The following is a 24,807-nucleotide window of genomic DNA, read 5'->3' on the forward strand; positions in this document are numbered from 1 at the left end:
GAAGTGATATTGTACTAGTTCTAGAGGCCTGTGTACTTCTTTTCTCTCTGTCTTAAAATCCTGCCAGGCCACCATGAGACCAAGCTTGTGCTAACTTGCTGGATAAGTGATCAGTGACCCAGTCACCCCTTCCCCATAACTAATAACCTGCTAATTTCCAGGCATGTGAGTGAGATCATCCTTGACCAGCCTGCCCCCGCCAGCCCACCTGCAGACTGCACACTCGTGAGGATATGCAGCCGGTATTTCAGGCCCAGCTAAAGCCAGCCTGGCCCAGATTAATAGAATTGCCCAGATGACTCATCAATTTGTGAGTAAAAAAAATGCTTGCTTTTTAAGCCACTGTTGTAGGGTGCTTTGTTACACATCCATAGATAACTAACTGATTCAAGAATTTATGGGGGGGGGGCTTCTCTGGTGGCACAGTGGTTGAGAGTCCGCCTGCCGATGCAGGGGACACGGGTTCGTGCCCCGGTCCGGGAAGATCCCACGTGCCGCGGAGCGGCTGGGCCCGTGAGCCATGGCCGCTGAGTCTGCACGTCCGGAGCCTGTGCCCCGCAACGGGAGAGGCCACAACAGTGAGAGGCCCGCGTACTGCCAAAAAAAAAAAAAAGAATTTATGGGGGGCTTCCCTGGTGGCGCAGTGGTTGGGAGTCCGCCTGCCAATGCAGGGGACACGGGTTTGAGCCCTGGTCCGGGAAGACCCCACATGCCATGGAGCAACTGGGCCCGTGTGCCACAACTGCTGAGCCTGCGCTCTAGAGCCTGCAAGCCACAACTACTGAGCCCTCATGCCACAACTACTGAAGGCCACGTGCCTAGAGCCCATGCTCCCCAACGGGAGAGGCCACTGCAATGAGAAGCCCACACACCGCAATGAAGAGTGGCCACCGCTCACCGCAACTAGAGAAAGCCTGTGTGCAGCAATGAAGACCTAATGCAGCCAAAAATAAATAAATAAAATAAAATTAATTAATTAAAAAAAAGAGTTTATGGGAAGGTTTTCATTATCTTGCTTTGGCAAGGAGGAGATTTGAGAATATCTGTGTGTTGTAGCGGGGAAAGACAGCCTTAAGATTCAAGGAAGAGGGAGGAAGTGATGAGAAGGGGATGTGACCAAAAACTCAGGTGGAAGATTAGCCTGGGAACATGCAGAGAGCCTCCTTTCCTTTCTAGAGAAGAGAAAGAAGTAGGGCTAGAGGAGGATGTCCTGGACTGAGATTCAGTGGCTCTCTGGGACTTCAGCCCTAAACTGTGAGCTGGGTGGTAGTTTCTCCAGCTGCATCTCTGGACATGCTCACATTTAACATCCAACCAAAAATTAACACCTCAAACTCATGCAATTCCACATCTGTCAAAGCTAAAAGGGGCATCTGAGACAGATTGCCTTTTGTTTTCACGGGCGTGTCAAATGCCGCAGTGACAGCAAAGGAATAATCTTCAGTTTGTGTATAATGAGGTCTGAAATTTCCGTCTCCACACATTGATCATGAATCTTATTTCACTAGATAAACTGACAGCAGAGTCTCAGGTACTTAAACAAAATTTTGAAAAAAAAAATCAACACAACCACCCACATCTATGGTTTTTTTCCTACTATCACTTTTACGGTTCAGTTATTTTGTCTAGATGCAGTCGTTTCCAGTTTTGTCTGGATTCCTCAACAGCCAAATCATTCCTTAATTCTAGACATATACTCCTCTGTCCTGAAAGATGATTTAGTGGAAAGACAACTGGTTTGGGAGGCAGAAGAACTGAGTTCTAGTCTTGATTCTGCTAAGTCACATAACCTCAGTTTTCTTATTTGAAAATGTGTTCCTCCAGCAAATATTGATTGAGTACTTACTTACCATGTGCTAGGCACTGTTTAAGTACTTAGGATAGCTTAGTAAAAAAATGAAACAAACAAACAAACAAAAAACAAAAACAAAAAAAGACCCCTGCCCTCAGGAAGCTACATTCTGGAGAAACGTTAGACAATGAAAACACATGCAATAAACAGGATAATTCTATCCTACGATAGATGATAAATAGTGTTATGGAAAAAAATTATAGATCAAGTAGGAGTGGGAGCAGGTCGCAGGTCAGGGGAAACCCCTGAGGAGGTGACTGGAAGGAGGTGAAGGAGTTACCACGAGAGTATCTGGAGGAAGAACATTCCAGGCAAAGTCCCTAAGAGTATCTCCTTAGTCTTTTCCTCCATACTCCGTTCCTCTTTGCTGGCCTTGGAGAAGGTTTACAATGCACACAACCTCGAGGCCAGGCTTCCGTACCATTCCACACATTTCTTTAAACAGCCAACTAATGGCCAACTGTTCCCTTTGAGCGAGCCCCATGGGCATTAGGTGCAAGAGCTTGTTGTCTTGCATTTACTTTCAGGGACCTCTGTGTGCGATTTTCCTGCCATCCAAAAGGCTAGATCTGTATTATGCCAAACATCACATGGGTATTTCCTTCCTGCTGTGCACAGGGCAGTTAAAGCTGGCAAATGTATTTTTTTTTTTTAAAGACATGACTCTTGATAAGGTAACTACCATTTCTGAGTACCTCTTATGTGCCAGGTACCTTACATTCTTTATTTCCCCTAATCCTTCCAACACCCCCACCTCCCTCTGAGATAAGCATTTTCCCACTTTACAGATAAGGAATCAGAGGTTCAGAGAATTTAGGAAACCTATCTATAGTCACATTGCTAGTAAGTTTTACAGCCAGAATTAGATTCCCAAGTGCATGTTCTTTCCACTATACCACACTTCTTTTCTTCCTAAGTACCCTTTGATCTAGCTAGAAAACCTGATGTATATGTGAGACATCTAGAGAGTCATTTTAAGGCATATGGCATGGTGGTTAAGGGCTTGGGCTCTGCAGTCAGACAGGCTGAGGTCAATATTAGTTCTGCCACATCATAACTGTGTGATTGTGGGCAAAGTGACTTAACTTTTCTGAGCTTCCTTTTTTTTTTATTATTTGTAAAATATGTATAAGTACCCATCTCATAAAGTTTTGGGGAGGATTCAGTGAAATCATTCATATAAAGTGCATGGCACAGTGTCTCTTACATAACTGCTCATACATGTTAACAATTAGTCTCATATATTGCTGATGAATTTTTTAAAAGCATATGTACCTTTATTTATCAAGATATCTCTGGAAGGCTCAGAAGAAGGCTGAAGGAACTGGCCACACAGCGCCTCTGAGATGGGAACTGGGGAGCTGGAATAAAAAGACTTAACTTTTCATCTGATTATTTGTACACTCTATATATGTTTAAATGTTGGGCCATATGATATTACTTATTCAAGGAAATAATTAGTTAGTTTTTAAATGCTATGATTATCATTGTAAGGAATTTGGGATAAAGAAGCCATCAGTGGGGCAGACTGATTTGGAAGAGGTTTCTTGGAGATGAATTGAGCAGGGCCTTGAAGCAGGTACAGAATTTTGATGACAGAATAAAGAACTGGGAGGCATTTTAAGTGAAAGTTTCTTGCAAAGTAAAGCAGAGCATAAAGGCAGGAGTGAGTAGCCAGTGGCTGCCGTCCACTCAATGATAATTGTTTGGTGTTGTGGTAGCAACTAATCCAGGTGGTAGAGAATGGTTTTCAAATGCCTAGAGTGGAAAGGAGAGAGTATAAGTGAAAAATTGCCCAAACACCACCTCACACGCAAAAATTAAGAAAGACTGCTGGTTGAGGATGATGCCATGGGCCCTGCTGCCAGAATTATTCTGGTTCATCAATCCAAATTGAGCTGGAGGAACCTTTGACATCCCCCTTTCTCTGCCTGCAGGTCAGCTGGCTCCAATCCTGAGGTCATCACTCATCAAGAGGGGATAATCCCAAGGACAGCAGGATCGGCTTCGTCACTTGGATTTAGGAGCGAGAAACCCATCAGGCAACTAAACAGTAACAATGACCCACCATTAAACACACAGAGAGAAGAGCATGACAAGGCGTTTGTACAAGAAGAAGCCAGGAGCACTTGCTGACAGCGCCTACTGAGACGCTGACCACTGTGAGCTCTGCCCACTGAACTGCAGTACAAAATCGCCCTCTCCCCGGAGTCGCTTAGATGTGCACACAACATCAATTCAGACGATGGGCCCTGCACAGACTTAACAGAGTGAAAAGAATTTGGGGGTGAGATGGACCTGGGTTTGACTTGTTACGCTGCCACTTTTCTGTAGAATGCTTTGGTCACATTTTCAAATGTCTCTGGGCCTCAGTTTCCTTGTCTGCAAAATGGAGCTAATACCTACTCTGAGGCTTTTAAGAGGATCAAATTCAACAGTGTCTGAAAAGCGCAAGCTACACAGGTACTTCTCTTTACGGAAAAAGAGCAAGATGGGCACCAAAAAGGGAACCAATACAAAGAGAGCTGTTTGAAAAATTATCCTTTGTTGCAGGCACTCAGACTCAGGTATGCTTATTTCTTTAGCTCGGATACCAGCGGGAAAAGGCGGAGAGAGAAATGGGGAAAGGCAGGAAGCCAGAATCTGGCTCTTGTAGGAGAAAATTCACTCTAACTAATTTTCAGACAATGTTACTCTCCTTCCTCAAACACTGGGACCACAAGGCATTATGCCAAAGAAGTCAGCAGCCTGGCACATATTTTAAACTGATTCTGAGACCGAACGACAGGCCATTTGTGCCATATGCCACTGACATGTTAATCTAGGCAAAGATACTAGGCACCTGGGGACATCCATGCTAAAATGCCATTTAGGCAGGGCACAGCAACTCCAATGACAGAAGTTCATCAAGGCAAATGGCGAGGGCGGCCAAGAAGATACAAGTGGAAAGGAGGAGTGAAAGGGAGATAGTGTTTAATCCTTGAAAGATTTTCTGAGTTGCAGACACTTCATTATGCTTCTAGGAGAGCTGCAGATTTAACAAACATCAAAACTGTGTATTTACAGGCCGGACAAATGAGTGTCTACTACTTTTGCACCTATTATAGTATGTGACCGCCAGCCCCATGACCCTTCTATCCATTGGCAAATACTGGGAGATGCTCCAGTCCATCAGAATGACCTCCTTTATCCCTGCAGTTTCATTGTAAAAAGCAAGTAGCTGCCGAGTGCCTCTAGCAGATGCCCCGGTGTCAGACTTTCCAGGGTCCAATTTGGTCGGAACACTCTGGGCCTTTGGTCTCCCTCTCCCCTTTGCCCAGCCCTGTTTCTTGTTTACTATGAGCAATAATGAGCTTCTCCACCCCAGCATGAGGACAGGCTCACAGCCAGCACATGAAAAAGGCTGAGCTCGTGTGTGGCAATTACTCTATTTCATGGGCAGATCACACATCTCTTTTTTTCCTTCTTCTGTGATGCAACTACACTAATGATTTTTTTAAGTAGGAATAAGGCCGCACTATGGCCTTCAGGGAAAAAAAGTCACACAGCAGGAGAACTGCAACAGACATCATAAAAGGAGCTCACAATGAAATGTCCACCCACTCTTGTCATTGGATCAAATGATTTTCCAGGAGCCAAAGGATCCTTCTAACTTAGGAGATCTTAATAAACAAATAGAATCACTGTCTTCATTATTTTCTTCCAGGCAAATGAAACTTTAAAAAAATCAGCTCTTCCTGTTACCATTAGTTATTTTTCACAGTCAGAAGATTCTGAAAGATCATAAAAATAAGATTAGGCCACCAAAGAATGTGGGTGCTCCCTAGCATTCTCTCTGGCGTGTAGTTCAGTGTTGTCCTTGTTGAGTGTGGGCTCTGGAATCAGCCCTTGATTTAAATCCGGAGCCCTGTCCCTTACTCACTAATGACCACTGGCAACTTACTCAACGTCACCCCCAAGTCTCTGTTTCTTCATCTGTAAACGTGTACAGAGTAACCCCATCCTCCAGGGTTATTATGAGAATTAGAGAAGACGTGTGTAGCAAGGAGCATGCTTTCAGGCATGTGGGTAACTATATTAAAATGATAGACTTGATCTTGGGAACCACATGTGACTTATTTTTTTTTAATGGAGAGAAATTATTTCTATGAATTCTTAGCAAAGACTAAATAGATGTTTAATCACAAAATCATGGCCATCTTCTGAGCCTTCACCACTAGACCCATTGGGCTGTGTTATGCCTTATAAAAGATTTGTAAGGAGTAGGAGAGTTGGTTTTTGCCTCAGGAATAGCTTAATGTCAACCCCGGAGAACAGTAACATCACTCTGAGTCTAAGACCCAAAATTCAACGACCCCATGCTCGTGCTCTACACACCCAGAAAACCCATCTTGAATGAAATCCAAACACTCTCTTGCTTAAATCTCATAACTGATCTCCTTGCACCCATCCTTGATCCCTACAGCCAATTCACGGAGTACCAGGGAGCTCTCTAGAATGTAAGATGTTCAATACATCACATCATCTCAAAACTTGCTGATGGCTCCCTATCTCGCACCGAACAAAATCCAAAATCCTCACTCAAAAGCTCTTCATGGTCTGGGCTCCAGTTACATTTCAGATCACATCTTTTACCACGCTCTCCAGGTTCCTCCAGTCATACGAGTCTCCTCAAACACACCAAACATGCTCTTTCTCTCTGGAATATTCTTCCCCATGAGCCCATAGGGCTTTCTCCTTTACTTCATTTAGTCTTCTGCTAAAATCTCACATAATCAGAGAAAGCGTCCCCGACCACTCTTTTCAGTCACCCCACCCCGCTATTCTGTGACCCCTTACTCTGCTTTATTTTTCTTCACAGAGCCTTCAAGACTGAATATAGGCGGGTTAATGTAATGATCTCTAGCCCCCACCACTACAGCTGGTCTCAAGGCCATAACTGATGCCTACCAACTACCTCTTCTACCACTCATTCTAGATTTCCCTCACTCTTTGCCAACACCTCAGCTGGTCTAGGTTGCTTTCTAGGTGGAGTGACTTAGATCTGTAACCCCAAGGGGTCTGAATTTCTTTAGTCCTTTTAGACTGAGGTTGCTACAGTTCCCATTTATAGTTATTGGGCATGGAGTTCTCACCAAGAGGTGACCCACTGAATCCCTGAGTCCGAGACATACTCCCTTCTGCCCTGCTACCTTCATTGTGTAGTTGCAACTCTAGTTCCTCACAGTAATCAGGGTCAATTTCCCTTAATAAAAATTGCACAAGTGGGTCACTAAGAGTGCTGGTGAAAGGGACCAATCCTATTTCCACCCACTGATTCCTGGACCCACATACTCTTGCTATTAGAGAATCAGTACTGTTGGTTCTGTGCGTATACTGCATGTTGGAGGCTACAGTCCAACCCCATAGAGTGTTATGCCCAAACTAGTACCATGAGACTTTAATAGGCAAGTCCATTATTCTACTAGGCTGGCTACCTCTTGGGGATGAAGTACATTGTAAGACTAATAAACCTCATTGTCATATGCCCATTGCCACACTCCCCCTTACCATTAAATGGGTCCCATTACCCTGAGGTAATGTTGTATGGGATCCCATATCAGTAAAAAAGGCATTCTATAATTCCTCAGATATTGGTTTTGGCAACAGCACTGAGGTCAAGGAAGGCAAAGCCATATCCTAAGTAGGTGTCAACTCCAGTAATGGAATTAGGTCTGATGTAATCAACATGCCACCTAGTAACTGGCTAGTCTCCTTAAGGATGGTACCTTTCAGGCCAGTCTGCACCGCTGGCAGGATGGATATTCAACCATGGCAGGCACTATATCAGCCTTGGCAAAAGGGAGTTGATACTTCTGTGTCCAAACCTAGTGTCTACCCCATCACCGAGGTCATGGCATTCGTGAACCCATTGCGCAAGTACTGGAGTGGCCATGGAGAGAGGCTCACTGACATCCAGGAGACAGGTCATCCTCTCCACTTGGTTGTTGACCCTATTGATTCACTGTGGAGGATACTCATGGCATTAACATGAGAGTCAATAATCCTTACTCTTAATGCCTTCCCTCATAAATCCATCCACATACCTCTTCCTCAAACTTCCTTATATATGCCCTATAAATATGGACATTATCAAGCTGGTCATCGCTGGAGGCCATTTAGAATGTGTCTCAGCATTGTCTACATAAGGGGCAGGCGAGAGCAACTCCACCCACCAGTTTCCATCCTCATTAGTCAAGGGTTGCTCCAAAGGGTGTTAATCCCTCTGAATGTCTAGGTTTTCGTATGTGTGAGTGCTAAGCAGATTCCTGAAGAGATACCCTGTTAGGTTATCAGAGAAGCTCAGGTAAGAGAGTGTAATAGATTCAGGGTCCAGCTGAGACAAGATCCTTATCTGGTTATTCCCAGGCACAGCTGGTTGGTGCAGCAGAATTTGGAATAAAAGGTGGGCTGGGAGGATATGAGATGAAGCCTAAGAGGAGTCTGATATACCCTCAAAGCCTGGGGAGGCAGGCATGATTGTAAGAACGTGTTAAATTATGTATTTCAGACAATTAGATAATAGGATATTAAGACGTACGTGCTAGTTGTATAGTTCTGCCAACAAAGGCAAAAGTTGTTAGCAGAAGCAGCGATCGATGTGGACTCAAGTTGGCAGAAAAAGAGTTAGAGCCTTGAGGCGTGGCTGGTGGGGAGGCTGAGAGTTCTGGGTGAAGAGTCCCCCATGTTAACAGAGACGAATTGAGAATTCCCTGGAGAAGAGCAGGAGTCAAACACAGGAAAGAGACATCCAGACAGCTGAGAGTACAGGGTTTCTCTTGGTTCAGATAGATTTTCTGTCCTGTTGCCTCCTATAAGATAGACTGCCGTCTTTGTTGTGATGTAGTGTAGCATGTGGTTAAATAAACAAGCTTTGGAGGGAGACAGATCTGCTTTGAATCCTAGCTCTACTGCTCGGGCAAGTTTCTTAACCTCCTCAATCTTCAATCTCCTAATCTGTCAAAGAGAGGTAACAGTGGAACCTACTTCATAGATTTATAATGAAGATTAAATTAATTAATTTGTGTAAAACACTTAAAACGGTGCCTGGCTCATTATAAGCCTTAATAAATAATAGTTACCATTATTATTATTATTAAGGAAAGTGTAGACGGTGGCTTTAACAGCCAAAGGAAACCTAACTAGGACAGAATAATGAGAATAGGAAGCATTGAGCAGTCAGGAGAAAATAGATAAACCCTATTTCTATGCAAAAATTTCAGTCATGTCTTCTGCAAAAAGTGCTCTGAGATGTCGGAAGCATCTCAGACATATTCACTCAGCAGAAATTCCTTTTAGCCTTAGAGCAAAGAAAATTAATGAAACACTAGTGACCATGTTGACCTTATCAGAAAAAGCAGTGGCAAAAAAATCTGTTGGTAGGCTCATCCCCTTTTGGAATCTACAGCACATATGGGTAGCCTGGGCCTTTCTCATTTCTCCAGTGTATGGCTGGATTAGCCAGGCAAACTCAATCTGCCTCCATATCAGAGGAAGAATATTTCCATGCAGAAAGGGCTACAGCTGTCACTGACGACCCCCATGCATCCTGGGAATAGAATAGTTTGATGCAGCCAAGTTTTGGGGGGAAAAGACTTCTCTTCCTACCTGAGCTGCCTACCAGGCTTCTTTTCTACTGCTCATGCTTTGTATGAACAGAACAATGTGTTGAAGATTCCAGGCCCTGGATAGAGTTGAAAGACTATCAGAGCATTTGGACTTTGGTTTGACAAGTTATCCAAAATATCATGACGAGTTTCCTTTTTGGTCTCTGCCTTCAAGTTGCACTCTCTCCAATGTTAAAGTTCTTTGTGAATCTGCCTTGGCAATTAGTGTAGAGACATAAATGACCTTTGGCAATCATTAGCTCCTTAATCATCATCTGCCTTCCCTTTATTCTCCAGCAGATCCTGACCCACTTCATTTTTGTATTATAAAAAGCTTCCATTATTTTCTAAGTTCACAAAGGCCCTTCTTTAATTTTTTTTCTCTTACTGTGAAAGTAATACTTGCTTATTAGGAAAAAATTATCAGATTAGAATGGTACAAAGTGTAAAGTAAAATTTCTCTCCCCACTCTACCAAGAACCACCCTCGTTCCACTCCCTGGAAGTTCACCATTGACAACGGCAAATTGTGTATGCTTCTAGACATTCTCCTTTTTGCAAAGAGGATTGTACCCCCATCACACACAGAAATATGTGCTCTTGTGCAACTTACTTTTTTTCACTGAACAGTATTTGAGAATATCTTTTCGTGTCCACATAGATCTACTTCATTCTTTTTATTTATTTATTTATTTATTATTTATTTATTTTTGTGGTACGCGGGCCTCTCTCTGTTGTGGCCTCTCCCGTTGCGGAGCACAGGCTCCGGACGCGCAGGCTCAGCGGCCATGGCTCACGGGCCCAGCCGCTCCGCGGCATGTGGGATCTTCCCGGACCGGGGCACAAACCCGTGTCCCCTGCATCGGCAGGCGGACTCTCAACCACTGTGCCATCAGAGAAGCCCTACTTCATTCTTTTTAATGTGTAGTGTATTTAATTGTGTGCTTTTACCTTAAATTATCTAATCAATCCCCTCTTAATTAAGATATTTCCAGTTTTTCACCATTACAAACCATGATGATATGAACAGTATTATATATATTGATATATATCATTGTGTACTTGTGAAAGTGCATCTCTAGGATAACTTCCCAGAAGACGATTTTGCTGAATCTGATGGTGTGTACACTTCATATTTGGACAGATATTGCTAAATTTCTCGTGTAATAGTTGAAACCAATTTACACTCCTATTAGCAGCATATGAGAGTGCCTATCATCCCACTCCCTCCAAAGGGCCCAGAGTCTCCTGAGGAAGTAGGCTGGGCTTTGAAATCAGGCAGACCACTTTCTGAATTTGGTTCTGCAATTCACCAGCTGTGAGACCTCTTTTAAGTCACTAGGCCCTAGGGACCTCAGTTTTATCACCTATAAAATGGAAAAAAATGTCTTCTGGGTAGGTCTGCTGTGATAATTCAGTAAAATAACGCAGGTGAAGAACCTAGTACAGTGCCTGCCAGGCAGCAGCCGTTCAGCATGAGCCACTTCCCTGAACTGCAATTCCTAAGAGGCCAGTCTTGTTCACACCTGCTTCCCATTGCTGTGTCTCCTTTTCCTGGGGGGGCCCTTTCTGATTCCCATGGTGAAAACTCCCACAGTGGAGTAACAAGAGCCACACATGCTGGGATTTGAGAATCGCTTTCTTTTTCTTATTTCATCTATGTTTTCCATGCATGTTGTCAGAGAGATGATGACACTTTTTTGGGGCTTCATTTCCAGGAATTTGGGTATCTTTAGTTACTTGGTTCCAGAACTGATAAGTTAGCTACCAGATTGCTTTTGAATCATTTTGGGGCAAATACACTAACCCTAAAAGGTTATAGAGAATTGAGTATGAAGTGACTCTCATGGGTTAGAGGGTGACTGTAGGTCCTCCTTCAGAAAAAGATTTCTGAAGAATTCCTCATGGAGAATTATTTATAACCCCCATTTCCCCAATAATCTCATACAAAAAATACTGAGAAATAATGAGCAGCTTCTATTCATTCTCAACCTATTTAAGCTCAAGTAGTAGCAATTCAATTATTGGGTGATGCTCACAGCAACATTTTAGTATGTACATTCCCTATATCAGTTCACAGTTTCTTCTGATTTCTAAGAGCTCGTGGCCTGAGCCGTTGAAGATGGGATTTTAGCTTAGCTGATTCACTACCCAGAAGCTCAGACCCACGTTGACGATTTGATTTTATTATTAAGATCTGGAAGAACCATTAGAGAAGACCAGCCCAACTAAGTCCTTTAACTTAGATAGGAAAGTGTTGTACCCAGTGAAGAGGCAAGGAAAGCAGACCTATTCAAAGGCACTCCCTTCTTCATGAGATGTCCATTCTTCACAGATCTTCCCCAGTTTCTGGAGAGAATTCAGCCCATAAAACTTGGATGGCTTCATGCTATAGAGAATGAGATGTGTTTGCTCTCTGCAGCAAGGCTACCCTAGACCTGCACAGTCAAAAAGATCTGTGTGAGCTTTGACTGCAAGGAGATTTTAGTTTTAGCATGAAAAGCCAATATCAGATCATTTGAATTTATTTTCCACTTCAGTTTGCCCATCTGCTCCAGGAAATCTGATTTAAATACATTTTATCCAGAAGCCTTCCACAGGCACCAAGTTACCTAGCAACTCCAAGTTTCCTTTAGTGAGTTGTTTCCAACATAAAGAGTGTTCACAACTTGGGGAGGATGTGTTTTTAGCCTTCAAAGTTTATGAAGCAAGAATTAAATATTGAAACTGCCATTCTCACTCTGCATGAATGTAGACTATTTAAATTACATAGGCTTGGGGGCTGTATTTCTAAAGAGAAATTGTTAATTAACCTACATGACCATAAACATGAATGAAATAGTCCTGTTTAATTTGTAGTAACCAATCCAAGTGCAGCGTTGCTCAGCTCTAATTTAGGATCTTTAACAAAATCTAAATTGGTGCTCTGCATTCTATGCCTGCTCTGGTATGTCAAAAAGATTTAGTTTTTCTGGACCTTGGCAAATATATACCTTGTCTGCATTATGAGGATATGGGCTCAGACCTGTAGGTCAAGATGGTGGGTTGAGCACATGCAGAAATATCACTCTTCTCCAAACACATAGAAAGGATAATGCATCAATATATGTGTGTGTATATGTATATATATATGCATATACACACACATATATATATTCCAGCTCACCCTACAATTTCACTTTTTTTCTGGAAGAATTTCCTAGCATAGTACCTACCACAACAGGTACACCAGTGGGTCTCAGCTGGGACACTTTTGACCCCAGGACACATTTGGCAACATCTAGAGGCATTTTCGGTTATCACAACAGGGAGCGGGTGCTACTGACATCTAGAAGGTAGAGGCCAAGGATGCTGCTAAACAATCTTCAATGCATGGGACAAAGGATGATCTGGCCCCAAAATGTCAATAGTGCCGAGGTTGAAAACCCCTGAGGTACACAGTGTAGCTTTAATAATATATGTATTGAAGAATACTTTTATAAACCTTTCCTGGGTAACTTAATAGGGTATCACTTACACATAACCATTTGCAACCATTTGCCCAATTTGCGTCAGCTTCTCATATGCCTACAGAATGAAGTTCAGACTCTGGCGCTATGGATGTTCACGTCCCTTCCCTTGTTCCTGCTCTCACAAGCTACGTCTTTCTTCACTTACTGCTGTGTGTGTTACGCTGCACTACATTAAACTTCCCACAGTACCCTGAAATGCCATACCCTTTCATATTTTTGTGTGGACTCTTCTCTGCCTGTAGTTTTTTAAAAAATATCTTTTTTTATTTTTGGCCACTCCACACAGCTTGTAGGATCTTAGTTCCCCGACCTGGCCCCAGGCAATGAAAGCGCGGGGTCCTAACCACTGAACCGCCAGGAATTCCCCTCTTTTCTTATTCACCAGCAAATTTCTAGTTATTCTGAAAGACCCAGCTCAAATAAAGTCTTCTCTGACACCTCCTTTTCTTCTGTGCACACTTGTCTGTCAAACAGGCTGTTCCTATTTTTTTATAGTATTTATTTATTTACCTCTCCTACTGCACTGTGTTTTAAAGTATTTTGTAATAATTTGAACTGAGAGCAATTAGCACTGGGTCTGGCACAAGGTAGTTGCTCGAAAATTATCTTTCAAGTGTGTAAATGCAGATACTTGTATGTGTATACACACAAGCATGAACACACACACCACCACCTCCACCACATACACACATTTGACAAAGAAAAAGACTGGCTGAGGAGAGATTTCATCAACGTTTCTATGCAAGATTATTCCTCCTAGACACTTGCATGATGTTTGTATAATAGGAATTTAGACCAAGATTCGCAGGACCAAAATGAAAAAAACACCTATGTAGACATGGGTGTTCAAACACCAAACCAAAAGATTGCCAATGCAACACAGTGCATCTCCAGCACAAGAAAACCTAGTACAACATTCCAGAATTGAACATGGGATGCATTTAATCAGAAGTACAGCAAAAGTTGCCCATTTTTTTCCCAGAACGTAACTAGGACTGACAGATCATCCCTGAATCTGCTTACCAACTGAGAGTTGTTTTTTTTTTTTGCGGTACGCGGGCCTCTCACTGTTGTGGCCTCTCCCGTTGCGGGGCACAGGCTCCGGACGCGCAGGCTCAGCGGCCATGGCTCACGGGCCCAGCCGCTCCGCGGCACGTGGGATCTTCCCAGACCAGGGCGCGAACCCGGTTCCCCTGCATCGGCAGGCGGACGCGCAACCACTGCGCCACCAGGGAAACCCCCAGCTGAGAGTTTTGAATGCTGAGACACTATTGGGTGTGTGTTCTCTGTGCACATTCGTAAGAGTAACACTTGGAGATCTATCTGTTCAAAGCTGAATTCTATGCCCACTGGTCATTTGTCTTAACTTTACTTAAACTCATCCAGTGTTTATCAAATCACTGAGTGAACAAGCCACATGTGAATATTGATGCACAAACTGGGGAATTGTGGGGCAAGAGTCCCTTGGTCTGATTTTTCCCATCATAAAATGAGGTTAATAATTCATACTCTTTGGCACCTCAAGAAGTCACAGGAAAAATGGATCATGTGCAAAACCCAATCCTGCTTGAGTCAAGAGTTAATCTGAAACATATATATGTATACATCTCACATAATGGAGATCTTGCGGAGTCAGCAATATGTTACTATAGTGAGTCATTAATTTGTAAGTCATTACCTGTGGTTTCTTTCAGATCAGGTCTGACTCCTTTCTGCTCCTTTTTCATTGTTTTGGAAGAAAAAGAATAGCTTTACCCTCAGAGGTTCATTGAAGTCTTGGTAAGAGAAGAATATTACCTAATACTGAGTATTCTTAAAGAAACAGTCTATTTGCTCACTATTGGAGGTGAGCAAATATAATTCTAGTTTTCTTTTTTTTGTGTGTGGTATGCGGGCCTCCCTCTGCTGTGGCCTCTCCCGTTGCGGAGCACAGGCTCCGGACGCGCAGGCTCAGCGGCCATGGCTCACGGGCCCAGCCGCTCCGCGGCATGTGGGATCCTCCCAGACCGGGGCGCGAACCCAGTTCCCCTGCATCGGCAGGCGGACGCGCAACCACTGCGCCACCAGGGAAGCCCAATTCTAGTTTTCAAAAGGGAAAGAAGGTGGGTTCCCCAGACTACGATGTGGGAGCCAAAGATTTAGTTTGAGAACTTAGAGCTTCAGTTTGGTGAACACACTGAATTGATGGTTTGTCACAGGCCACAGACGGTTCCTAGGCTGGAGGTCATTTGAATCTCTACAGCATCAAAATGAATTGTGAGCCCTGGAATACAGACGCTGTACTAATTAAGTACAACTGCTGTACTTCCGTTAAGGGGTTTCCATGACCCTGACAGAGACCAACAGGAAAGGAGGCCTCTGTGACTCAACAGATATGATCAGTGTAGATAAAACTAGATTATAAATGGAAAAGGAAGCCCAATAAAACTGTGCCATCTAAGGAAAGAGTATGCCTGGTTGGAAAGCGCTGATGCACCAACTCATACTTCTGTCTGTGAAAATGCATCCAGGGACTGCGAACGTTCTGCCCTTCTTAGTCACTGTGGACTTGGAAACCAATGGACTTAAGGACAGGTGGAGAGTCACGGCTTGTTGGTAAATAGAGGAGCTTCTCTATTTGAAAGTATGTAGAGCAGAAAACATTACATAGGGCCTTGGAGAGTTGAACCAAGAACTAAGAGTGGCAATTACAGGCGTTTTTAATTTTGGCTCAACATAAGAAAATATTTTATAGTAGCCGCCACTGCTGTGAAAGGACATGGCTCCCCTGAGTGAGTAGTGAGCAATCCATCTCTGGAAATTCTCAAGCAGAGGATGCACAGGGAGGCTGAGGTGGGTTTTGAGCATCAGATGGCAGATCACTCCCCAGCTGTCCTCCACATGCCAGGAACTCCTCTGCATTGTGGTTTCTTTAGCCACATAGCACAGGGAGATCAGCTCGGTGCTTTGTGACCACCTAGAGGGGTGGGATAGGGAGGGTGGGAGGGAGGCAGACGCAAGAGGGAGGGAATATGGGAACATGTGTATATGTATAACTGATTCACTTTGTTGTAGAGCAGAAACTAACACAGCATTGTAAAGCAATTATACTCCAATAAAGATGTTAAAAAATAAAAGTCTTGCTTTGATGATTCCAGTCTATATGGAATCTCAGTCACCCTCATTCTCAGCTATTTTGCTCTATACCATTTTGTACTATTGATCATTGGCCATGCCTTCTACCTTTTTGAGGGCCTGTGAAGCCACAGAATAAAAATGTATATTAGGCATATGTAAATATTTAAGAGCTAAAAGTGAGAGAGTGCCAGTGGGGAGCAAGAAGAGGAGGTATCTCTCTGGAAGCTCCTGGCAAGCTCCTTCTGGCCGTGTGGTATTGTGGTTAAGAGCGTGAACTTTGTGTCAGACCAACGTAAATTTTCAGAGTCTCCAGTTTCCTCCTTTGTAAAATGGGGGTGATAATATGTCATAGATTGTTATGTTTGCAACTTTCTTAGCTTAGTGCCTTCTTAGCTTAGTGCTGGCGTGTAGTAAACTCCTATTCAGCCCAGGTTCTTAACACAGTACCTGGTACACAGTAAATGCTCAATAAATGGTAACTGTTAGTAGCAATAGTAACAGCAAGGATAATAAGTAGCATTACTAGTAGCAGCTAGACCAGGACTTAAAACACATATCCTGACTCCTGATCCAGTGCCCTTTCCAAAACCTGACAAAGTGAGTTTTATTTTGCTTTGTGGTGATGAGATGTGTGGATCAAAACTTACAATGTCCCTCCCTTTTAACAGTGAGGAGATCAGACTGATGCCCTAATATTTCAGAAAGATGATTTGACTTCCATGGCTTCTGCACTCTTTTCTCTGAGAAGGATGCCGCGAGGGTGACATGAAATAATAGGGAGGCTCAGAAATCCCAGTTTACCTAAAACAGGTTATGCTGATTCGGGGAGTTAATTACTAATAGCCCCCTTTTCACTCTCCGAACTGTCATAGTTTGGATGACAAACCATATGGTCACTCTAAATATAACACTCACCACTCTGAATTGTGGTCATTTCAACTCAGATCAAATTGCACAGGCTCCAGAAAAATTGTATTCAATTAGTATTTTTTAAAAAGTGACTGTCACTTTTAAGAGATCGTGTGTCACTCTCCTGGACACAGATAAATAGCCCACCTAAATTATCCAAATGAAACCATCTGCAAAGAATTGTCCTGTTTCCTGGAGTATCCAAAATGTGAAATCGGCACCATTCTTTCCTGCAGGAAACCTGTCTTATTAATAGTATTTATCGTCTATCCCTCTGAGAGCCTAGTGAAAATCAAGCAGGGGCTGGAGGAGCCCAGGTGACTCTCTCTTTGCATTCAGAGGATTTAGCACGGAGATCTCCCCCAGCCGGTTTCTTCCTGGGTGCAGACAGGAAGGTGAAGGCACAAGCAGATCCACAGCCGGCCTGCGGTTGCAGTGAGTTGGGAGAAGCCTACTTCGGCATCAGCTGCTCCACACTCCCCAGATCAGATGTCAGCTGCCAGGACCAACTGGTGTCTCCTGGAGGTCTTTAAAAAATGATTTTCCAGCTGTGAAAGGCTGCGGCATTGTTCTGCTGTTTGGCCACCTTCTCTCTGGCTGCCCCACTGGCAGCAGCCAGAATGAGTCCAATCAAAGGGTCAACAGTACAGCAGCCGCGCAGCCACCGTCCTTCCTCTCTCAGCTGTCTGATGTCAGCTCATCAAAGGCCCTGCATATGGCCCCGTGCTTGCTCGACATTCACCTCACAGGCCTCTAGAATTTTCACAAGTCAGAGGAGGCACCAGGAGAAAATTTGCGGCCCCTGAGGGTGCCCTAGGGGTGGTTAATAGCCAGGGAGGGTGACAAGAAAGGGGGAAGTTTAGTGTGCTGTGGTTCCCAATTGTTTGGCTAACAGCCGGAGGTTGACCTTGAGCTTGCGTCTGCCACATGGTGGAGGCACCAGCCGGGCAGCATGTTGGGAGGGCTCAGGAATAATGGAACTTGAAAATGCAAATGATTTTAATGAATTCTTCTCCCCTCCTGCCCCATCCCGTACGTAACTCCCTGTGCAAGAAGAAACACTTCTCAGATTATAGGGGAAAGTCCCTACTTGCTCCAAGTCTAAAAGCATAATGGAGACCCGTTCTGCTGACGCCTCTGCCCACTGTGTGAGCCTTACAAGCTTGACTGTCCTGGATCAGAGGGAAGCACGAAAGGCCATGTGCTGTGACTTGATCCCAGCTTGGGGCAGTGGCCAGATGAGACAAAGACAAAGAGCCTGCTTCATGAGAATGATTTTCTGGTACCTAGAAGGTGAAGGCCGGCCGTGGACTTATCTGACCTGGCAGTGCGCCTGGATGGAAGGGACCGGCCAGCTGTGTGTGCCCTGGGGCTGGGTCGCAGCGTAGCTGTCCCACGTGCAGAGTGGGGTGGAAGGGGGGGCCGGTTACAGGATGTCTGCCGCTGGGCCTCCGTCACTGTCCCAGCACAGGTGCCTCCTTCCTTCCAGAACACAGCTGGGAGAGAAGCAAGGGGCTTTTCTTGCACCTCTTCCATGCTGCTCCTGGATAATTTGATTCAACCTCCATTGCAGTCAGGTAGCTGACCTTGCAGGAGTCATTCATGGCCTTAAACTCTGAGCCCAACACCTTTGGGTGGCATAACTGACGTTTAAGAAAGGATACTCGCTCCCTTTTATTTCCCATCTCTAAACTCTGATCCTGGTGCACGGTTAAATTCCCCGTACCCCTAAGGGGCTTGCCTGTAGGTATGGAAGCTCTATGTATGCTATAAAATGTATAAGACCTAGTAGGTCTATGAAACTAAACGTGACTGTCATAATTTTGATCTCAGTATCTCATGAAATTATCAGAAGTGTTTTGTGTAAGTGGTTGTTGCGATGGTTTTTCTATTTTATAAAATGCTTTTTTTTTTAATGTGAAAGTGATCTCTCTTGTAGAATTGGTTACATGAGAAAAGTCAGATGAACACAAAAAGCGCTAGCTTTGCCGCATGGCAGTTGTTCAAAATCTGTTTCCAAGGGTCACACTTGTGCGGTGTCGTTTGCCCTGAAATCCACCGTAAAGGCAAACTAGAGGTATGGACCATATTAACAATGGGCTTTGGAAACAAAACCAGTTTGGAGCAAACTGTAAGGGAATGTGATACTGATGTTTTACATTGTAAGATATACAAACTGAATTAATTAATGGGAAACTATTATTAGATGCAGGGTAGTTCACCATACATTAACTACCTTGTCCTTGTAAACAGGCCCTGTCTAGGATGGCTTACTTATAGGCTGTTACAGCTTACATAGAGAAAGAAAGAAATTAAACTGGAGGCTCTTTGAATATAGCATAGTGCTGAAAAGCTCATTTACCTTTACTTTTTAAATCTACATGTCTTTTTCAAATGCTTAAATTATTTTTGCTGAACAGTAAGCTTAGGCGATGAGCCTGGATTTATACAGTTGTTCTCGAAATGAGCTTTGGAAGCATCATGTGGTAATTTTTTCAGAATGGAAAAACTTGGTTAGGGGGCCATAGACCATTGTCCGGAAGGAGAAGAAATCAGTCAGTTTCTGTAAAGGTGGTTAACCCACAGGCAGAAACAACTGCTCAGGATATTTTGCAAATTTACATTTGCATTTGTTGATTCCTTATTAAACTGAATAACCAGGCACATGGAAGGTAAAGCCCTCTTTTAATTAAACCTCTTGGTGTGGGCCCATGTGACTAAATATGATGGAGCTGCTCCTGGGGTTTCTCCTACTGAAAATACTAACAATAATCATTTGTTTTGTTTTTATATTTAAACACATTATTGCATAGCTTGGTGCAGAGATAATTACCAATTTTATCTCCTGTGTTTTTCTAATGTTCATTAATAACAATAAAGGGTTGTAGGTTAAAAACTCATTTAATTGCCTTTATGTTAATGACATTATGAATAGCCTTAGCTACAAGATTCTAATTCTGTCCAGTATCCTCTTTCTCAGTGGAGCCCCAGGAGGGCCGCTCATTTTATCAGCATTACGGATTCAGAGTTTTTCCTTGCAGGTGGGTTTTTGTACATAATCAGAATTAATGCACAACACATTTTGCAAGGAATGGAGTAGAAGCTCTCGGAATAAGTAATTAACTAGAGTGCCCAAGGAAATATGCCCGAGCATTTTTTTAGCATATTCATAAAACATTAAGGACAGTCATAAACACAGTAGAAACAATTTCCTGGTAATGTGCTTTTAGACTATTTTCTGGCTCTTTTTAAATTTTTTTATTTCTCCCATAGGGAGAAAAATTTTTTTTTAACTGAAAATCCCAGGGATGCAGATAAAATGCCCGGTGTGCGGCGCTTTGGGATTCAGTGTGCTTCTGTGCTGCTGCAAGCGAGCTGGCAGAGTCCGAGGACCATTCGTCTTCTCTTCCCCTGCTCCCATCTCCATCACACAACTTACCAGGCAGGAAAGGGAGTGAATGCAGTTTGCAACATCAGAGGAGATGTGGCTCCCCGCCTATTCCCAACCTCTAGCATTAACCTCTGGGCATGGGAGAGAATGCCCAAGGAGGAGGAGGGGGCAAGAAGTAAAGGTAGTGCGGTGGCCATGTGGTATGCCACCCAGACCCCTCCCGCCTTAGACTGACACACTCCTCTCTCTAGCTCTTGATGGCTGACAGCTCTCAGCTCAGTCACTGTTCTCAGGTCATCAAAGTCATGTCCCTACCCCCATCCGCAGGCATCTTGCATACAATGACAGGTAAGTAGGAGAGTTTAAAATTCTGGTCTCCTTTGCCTCAAGGTGGGATAATTCAGAAGGCCATCCTGATATCAGAGTGCCCTGGGGGATTAGCTGAGGTCTTTGTCGTGCATCCTTCATCCCCCGCTCATGATGCCGTTCCAGAGAGCACTCCCCGATAAACCTTCCGTGCACAAATCTCAGAGTCTATTTCCAGGGGACCCATGACGAAAAGCCAGTGATCAACTTGCCCATCCTCCACGCTGTCCGCCGCACACTGAAGCAGCAGTTTCTCCCCAGCCTCTTTGATCTTGCTGTCCTCTTAGGGTGCTTTGGGCACAGAGCTTGATGTCCTGAATGGGGCCAGGAACAGGGTGCAGAAACATTGTCCTCCCATTGAGCAAGCATCACAAGAGCTAAGGTATAAGGAAACGTTTTTAAAATCCTGGGCCTTGGAATTAGATGGGTGAATTCACATACTGGTAGTTTTTGGACAAGTTACTTAACATCATTGAACCTCAGTTTCCCTATCTGGAGAGTGGGGCTAACGGCACAGGTAACGTTTATACAGTGTTTAGCCCAGTGCCTAATACCCAATACATAGTAATGCTCCATAGAAACAACAGCTCACTTTTTCTACTTTTCCATCTTCATAGCATTATCCATATGGAAGTATGATTTTGGATGCTGAACATGAACATAATCTTCACCATTAGCCAGGTCAGTTTCTTCAAGACTAAGGTTTGTTTTGTTTTGTTTTGTTTTTTTGCCACACTGTGTGGCTTGTGGGATCTTAGTTCCCTGACCAGGGATTGAACCTGGGTCCTTGGCAGTGAAAGCGCTGAGTCCTAACCACTGGACCACCAGGGAATTCCCAAGACTAAGGTTTAGAATAGCCCTGGTTCTCATGGAGTTTATGGAGTTAGCATTCAGTCTAAATGGGAGCCCACAGAGGAAGGTGGCACAGGCCCAGCACAAAGCTCCTGTCAAAGGAAGAACCCAGACTATTTATAAGATCCCAGGTGACTTAGAGCAAGGTCACATTTGGTTCTTTCAAACACTGGTAAGAAGTAGGCAATGGTATTAGTTTGCTAGGTACCTGGAGCCTTGTATGTATTAACGTATTTAATTCTTATAGCATCCTTAATTAGGTACAGATATGCCCATTTTACAATTGAGGAAACAGGTTCAGAGAGGTTAAGTAACTTGCCTTAAGTTACACAGCTAATAAGTTGCAAACCCAAGCCCTTGCCTTTCACCATACCCTTTAACAGAGAATCCAAGGCTTGAAAATTTGTTTCAAATTACCTCCAATATCAGTATTTCCCAGCTAATTAGATGTACTATCCCTTTTTTAGGAAAAGTATCAAAAAATGCAAGTCCCATCCAAAGATCAGTTTATGGTGGTGCCCGGTGCTCATGGACATCTCGCAGTGAAGTCAAAGCGTCCTGGTGAATAGATTCCTTGCTTTGCCCAAGGCATTATAACCTGGAAGCACAATGGCCTTGATCTTAAAATTAGAGACACCTGCATCAGAAGCCCAGTTTAAGAGATGTGGGAGTAATTATTGTTCAAAACAATGTTGCATTAGATTTGGGTTAATCTCATTGTATGTTCAAAAATGCATTGAGTACAAGAACATTATTTTCTTATAATGCTATAGATTTGTATAGCATATAAAATTTTATCAAATGCTTTTACACTTAGCTGACTTCATAACATCTTGGTGGAGTGGATATTAGAGTTCCATTTGCCAGATGATAAAGACTTCACTACTTTAAGGAACCCGTCCAATTGCCAAAAGTTCACTTGGCAGTAGAGATGAGTCTAGATCCCCATTCTTTTGACCCTTGGCTACTCAAAGCGTGGTCCCTGGGCCAGCAATGTCAGCATCACCTGGGAGTTTGTTAGAAATGCAGACTCTCAGGCCCCATCCAGGTCTATTGAACCAGAATATTTTAACAAAATCCCCGTAAATTCATATGCATATAAATGTTTGAGAAGCTCTGTCTCCACTCTCTTACTGTCTCCAAACCTCTCTTCTCTAGAGACTAGACTGTAAGCCCCATGAGGGCCGGGCCTGCATCTGGCTTGTCTACCATTGTACCCTCCACACTTGCCCAGTGCCCAGGCCAGAGCAGGCATTCCATTAGACACATCGACAGCTCTGTCACTGGGTAGTTGGGCCTGCCAGCCAGTTAGTATCTGAATCCCTTCTAGAGGAAACAACATAAGTTTTCATGTTCCTGAAAGTCTACCATCAGCACAAAGGTATTCGCCTTATTCACATGAAAAAGGTGAAGTCATGCTTGGAAAATATACTGAAACCTGTGGTTTGCTATCCTGTTTCTCAGCCTACCAAACCAGTGCCTATAGGAGTGGGAACATTGTACTGTGTAATTATTTAAGTGAAAACAACATAAATGAAGAGAAGGGCTATTTATATCAAGTGCTGCTAATTAAATGAGAAATAATGGGTCCTGCTGAGAAAGGGTATAGCCAGAGAGAGCAAGAAAAACTTCCTGCCAGTAAAGACTAGCAGACAATGGGACAGTTTTCCTAGTGGGATAATTATGACTCCTGGAGAAGGTTGTCCAAGGCAAGATGAGATAAGTACCAGGCAAGTATAATGTACTTCCAACCTTATTATCGATGATGCTTTCAGGCACCAGCTCTGGGTCACAGATTTTGAATATACTCAATGCTTAATTCAGTGCTGCCCTTTCACCCGAAAGATCTCAGGGTAAGAGAAAAATGTGTGCACCAGTCCAGTACTCCCTGATTTGACTCTTCACTGAAATACTCTAGGAATAAATGACGGAAATAATCACAACATATAATCACAAATAATAATCACAACAATAATCACAAGTTGTGAAATAATCACAACTTCGCTCTTGCACCCAGCAAGTGATTTCCATTTCAAACAGCTGATAGAACAACAATGTGGTCATCAAAAACTTGTGAAGATGATCCTCCAAACCCTGCCTTATTTTTCTTCAAGATCACTATAAAAAAAAATAATTTAGAGGCAGGAGATTGGTGGTGTGGAAGGGAAAGCCTCCTATTCAGAAAATCAATGCAGATTGAGGTATCATAAGGAGATGTTGATTTATAAGCTGCTGCGTAGAAAATGACTTGCTTTCTCGTTAGTTGGACCTGGTTCATGGCTATGATACAAATAAGGCAAATAATTTAAAACATATACTTGCAGAGTATGTTTGACTTTCAATTTGTCCTTGGAAGATTTGGGGCCTAAGTAAAGAAAGACTCACAGCGAAGTTAAAAGGCTGCCAGTCACAGATGCTACAGAGCAATGCCCTTAAAAGCTTGGGTTCTGGGAGAGAAAGACCTAGGTTTGGATCCAGATGCACCCCAGTATTTCTGGCAACTTGTCCAAGCACCTTATTTCTCTAGGTCTCCTGTTCCTCATTTGTAAGATGTGGGTAACATTAGAAGCGACCTCTAAGGTGGCTGGGAGGAATAAATGACATAGTTCCAGTCCATAAGTGAAATATGCATTGCCTGGCTGCTTTGGGCTCTGTGTAAATGCTAGCTGTTTTGTTATATGAATGAATAGTCTCTATTTTAAAATATTTCCAATTTTATATGTACTTATGTACTTTTGGGGGGGATTGAAACGATGAGAATTGAGAAAAGTTATCTGGAGCCTATTTCTTGCCTTCAGTGAGCTTACAAAGTAATTGGGAAAATGATGTGGGTACAGGAAACTATTAAGGAAAATGAAGAGAATGTGATGAAAGCTGAAGGAAAGATGGTGGCCAAAGGAGGAGAGAGGTGAGGAGTGGGGAAAACCTGCAGTGATTAAAGGCAGGAGCAGTGGGGAAAGGCTTCAAGGAGAAAGAAACTGGCGGGGCCCCGGGGGCCATGAGGATCTTGAGAAGGGTGATGCACTGCACAGCAATGACATCATCCTAGACTGTTCTTGAACTACCCTGTTTATCGGACAGGCACATTTTACTTGGGAGAGGCTCTGGTGAGCATATGGTGGCTTGTCCTTGTGGCATCCTATGTATTACATTCTGAGTGGCT

Source organism: Physeter macrocephalus, chromosome 4, assembly GCF_002837175.3.
Source record: "Physeter macrocephalus isolate SW-GA chromosome 4, ASM283717v5, whole genome shotgun sequence".
NCBI classification, from domain to species: Eukaryota; Metazoa; Chordata; class Mammalia; order Artiodactyla; family Physeteridae; genus Physeter; species Physeter macrocephalus.